Genomic DNA, 4,748 nt, shown 5'->3' on the forward strand with positions numbered 1-4,748 from the left:
TCTTTCTTTCTTTCTTTTCCTTTCTTTTCCTTTCTTTTCTCTTTCTTTCTTTCTTTCTTTCTTTCTTTCTTTCTTTCTTTCTTTCTTTCTTTCTTCTTTTTCTTTCAAATTCAAGTTAGTTAACATACAGTGTAGTATTGGTTTCAGGAGTAGAATTTAGTGATTTGTCACTTATATATAACACCCAGTGCTCATCATAAGTGTCCTCTTTAATGCCCATCACCCAATTACCTTGTTCCCCCCACCCAGCAACCCTCAGTTTTTCTCCTGTAGTTAAGAGTTTCTTATGGATTCCCTCCTCTCTGTTTTTATCTTATTTTATTTTTCCTTCCCTTCCCCTATATTCATCTGTTTGGTCTCTTAAATTCCACATATGAGTGAAATCATATGATATTTGTCTCTCTCTGACTGACTTATTTTGCTTAACATGATACATTCTAGTTCCATCCACATTGCTGCAAATGACAAGATTTCATTCTTTTTGATGGTTGAGTAACATTCCTACATATATATATATATATATATATATATATGCGTATATATACATATATACACACCATTATATATATATAAATTCCATATATATAAAATTACATTATATATAAAATTACATTATATATATACATATATATATAAAGTGACATTTTATGTATACACACACACACACACACATACCACATTTTCTTTATCCATTCATTAGTCAATGGACATTTGGGTTCTTTCCATAATTTGGCAATTATTGATGCTGCTGCTGTAAACATTGGGGTACATGTGCCCCTTTGAATCAGCACTTTTGCATCCTTTGGATAAATACCTAGTAGTGCAATTGCTGGGTCATAAGGTAATTCTATTTTTACCTTTTTGAGGGACCTCCATACTGTTTTCCAGAGTGACTGCACAGTTTGCATTCCCACCCATAGTGTAAGAGGGTTCCCCTTTCTTTGAATCCTCACCAACATCTGTTGTTTCCTGAGTTGTTAATCTTAGCCATTCTGACAGATGTGAGGTAACATCTCATGGTGATTTTGATTTGTATTTCCCTGATGTTGAATGATGTTGAGGATTTTTTCATTCATCTGTTAGTCATTTGTATGTCTTCTAGGGGGCACATGTTTCTAAAGAGAGAATGTCATGATAGCATGAAAGATTTGGGCCTAAATCCTGCTCCGTAGCTAGTTTCTAGCTGTACCACTTGTGTTCTGAGTGTTGATTTCCTTCACTGAAAAATGAATGATAATATCACTGGGTTGCTGGGAGCATTACATGACATATAACCTGGCACACAGTAAATGCTTAATAAATGTCAGTCTGCACTTCCCCCTTTGTGCTTCCTCAGCACTCTGCACATACCCCATCAGCTTCCTTGTCTGCCTCCCTCCTTGGATTACAAGTCAAGGATTGTATCTTTCATCTTCCTACCCCAGGACTCATGGGAATTGCTCAATCATTGCTTGTTCATTGAATACAATCTTCCATTTCAGAAGCTTAGAGACATTAAAATGACCCACTCAACTCATACAGGTAGAAAATGGCTAAGTCAAGAACCACAACACAAATCTAATGCTTTTTTACAAAAAAAATTTCACTTATTTATTTGAGAGAGAGAGCATGAGTGGGAGTGGGGAGGGGCAGAGGGAGAGGGAGAAGCAGACTCCCCGCTAAGCAGGGAGCCCAGTGAGGGGCTGGAGCCCAATGTGGAGCTCAATCCCAGGACCCTGGAATCATGACCTGAGCCGAAGGCAGACACTTAACCAACTGAGCCACCCAGGCACCCCACACAAATCTAATCCTTTAGCCAATACCTTTTGGTCCAACTGCATGAAACCATGATATCAATGCATACATGCATCTATGAAATAGAATCTGTGCACATCTACACAGGCATGTCTTCTCAAAGACTGATCAAGTATTAGGCACAATCAAACTTCCCTTAATGGAAGAAGAGGATTCAGTATTTACATCCATCACTACCACTTCGACCTACCACATATTTCACTCTTCTTGTTCTACCATCTTCCTGAAATAACTCTATCATTATTTTGTTGAGCAGATAGAGTTAATATTGTGTTGTGTAACTACTATTCCCAAATTAGTCTTGTAATAGTCCATAATTTCTCCTTTTTTGGTGCAAAATTTTATTCTCCCTGGTCTGAACACTTTTGTTTGGTTGGCTTGATTTTCTAATCAAGCCTTATCAAGTCTTATCCTTTCTTCAGCCCCAAATTCTCTGTCCCAGTTACCTCTCAAAATACTTGAATACAACATGTTCTGTCAATTACATTTTCTTGGGGAAATTTCTTCTGGAACATTCTGACTTCTCCAATGTGGAGTGATTAGAGAAGTGAACACCTGACATGCTGGGAGGTACCTTCACCATCATCCTGGGAATTCCCATCCCTTCTCTCCTGTGGGCAAAGTTTTGCACTGTGTTTTCTTCTTTTGTGGTGTTCTCCCTTGTTTTGGTAAAACACCTCCTCTAATAGTTTTCTGAGAAAGAGCCTCTGGGAGGAAAATGTTAGAGACCTCTCACGTCTGTAATTGACTTCAATCTCCTATTGCATAATCATTTCCTTCAGAATGTATAGGCATCCCTCTGTGGTCTTATAGCTTCCAGTATTACATCTGAAGTACAAGAACGTTCTCATTCTTGCATTCTTGTGTGCAACTTTTTCTTTAGAAGATTTTTCAGATATTCTCTTTGATATTAATGTTCCTAAGTTTCACAATAGTTTGCCTTAATGTTGATCTTTCCTTCATCTACTGTGCTAGGTATTCAGAAGGCCCTTTCAATCTACAATTTCATGCATCTCAGTTGTGAGAAAAGTTCTTGGATTACTTTGTTGATGATTTACTTCTGACCTTCCACCCTTATTTTTTCTGTTCTCTCCTGTTAGAATTGATCACTTGGATATTGGTCCTTCTGGACCTGTCATCTACCTTTTATCTTCTTTAATTCTCTCTTTGTTCTGCTTTCTGGGAGATTGCCTCAACTTTTTCTTGCATTCAATTTATTTTATTTTTAAAATTTCTATAATCATAATTTTAATTTGCAAGAGTTTTTTTTTTTTTGCACTGTCTTGTCTCTCTCTCTCTCTCTCTCTGCAGGATAATAACTATAATTTTTGAGGTTTTCTTTTCCCTGTGTGGTCTGGGTTTCCTCTTAACTTCTTTTAAAGTTTTTTTTGTCATCATTTTTCACATTACAGGCTTTCCTCCTCTGGTATCCTGTGACTTTTGGTGGTCAGCTCATGTTTAAGAGTGAATGAAATACTATGAAACAGACTGGAAAATCCAAGTGAGTGAGTCGGGCTGCTGACCTGGGTTTCAGGGTAGTGTTGTGCTCCTGGAATCTGGTGCGCAGATCCCAGGGAGGCTGCTAAATATCCTACATGCACAGGACAGCCCCCCACAACAAAGACTTGTCCTGTCCAAAATGTCAGTAGTCTTGGCTGAAAAATCCTTAGTAACTCATCGGACCATTTAGTTAAAAACCTCTGATTTGGGTTTGGTTTTGTTTGGTTTGTTTTTTCTTTTTCTTGGGCTGGTCAGATTCTGCCACCAAGAATCTTGCCTGAGGGGTTTAGACCTGGCTTCCAGCATTCTGGGGGCCAAGGGACAGAGGTGAGCTGGCAGTTTTAATAGTCAGAGTGCAAAGGTCACCTGATCACTCCATTGGCAATATTGTCTCCCCATCATCAGCTATGGCTAAATTCCCCCACTCCATAGACCCTTTCCAGAGGCTAAATGTTTTCATCCAGTTTTCCGCCAGAATGGAAGAAAGGCAGTTACTTGGCTGTTTGGAGTGGGGAAGGAGCTAATAGAATTTAAATTTCTTCTTAAATAGACTTTTAGGCAATCATTCTGATTTTAGCTACATCCTTACCCCCTCTTCACTCCCAGCTCCTCAACCCTTATGAGGCGGAGAGGGGAGGGGAGTTTCTGCTGAATAAAATAGTTGGTGCTCAGCTGTTTCTACAGATGACTGCTTAGATATATTATCACTTATCTATCTGCTTTCCAGTTTTCAATTCTATCTTTATAGGTTATGTCTTCTTAAAAATCCCTTTACTATCTTATTAGTGAGATCTCAGAAGGGCACAAGAGTAAATGCATGTGCCCCCCCCATCTATTATGTGGAGGTCCCACAATTGTATTTTTCATGTTGAAGCACTGATTGGTATTCTCCAATAAGAGAATCCCAAAAACAATGCATCTATACTGAATTCAAGGTAAAATGTCTGCATTCTGTTGACTTTTTCATAGCCAGTTTGCAAGTGAATGTTACTAAATGAGTTTTGATATCAGGAGTGGTTTGGCTATTTTTGTTTTGTTTTGTTTTGTTTTTTCTCTTAAAGAAACTACTGACTACAATGATGAGCTGATTTGGAGCCGACATAATCTGCAGGATGCAGTATGATAGGAGTCAGAAAAAAAAATTTTTTTTTAAACCTAAACCCAAGAGAAAACAAGAATCTAAACATAATCTGCTAAAATTAAAATAGTGTGGACTAATTGACTAACTGAAATTCTGTGTGAACAGAATTCAGAGCTCTCCAGCTGACCAGTTCCTCAAGCAACTGGAAAAATGATTTTAACTCAGTGTCACTGGCTGCGATCTCTCTAGAAATCTAATTTTCACTGTTGTTCTTTGAAATCTGGGGACTCTGGAGGGGACCTGGATTCTGCTCTGGATTTCCATCCCATGCATAGATGCTGCTCTCAACGCCAACTGGAGCATCATTTGCATA

This window comes from Callorhinus ursinus, unplaced genomic scaffold (genome assembly GCF_003265705.2).
Source record: "Callorhinus ursinus isolate GAN/ISIS: 27379988/994484 unplaced genomic scaffold, GSC_fseal_2.0 scaffold25, whole genome shotgun sequence".
Lineage (NCBI taxonomy): Eukaryota > Metazoa > Chordata > Mammalia > Carnivora > Otariidae > Callorhinus > Callorhinus ursinus.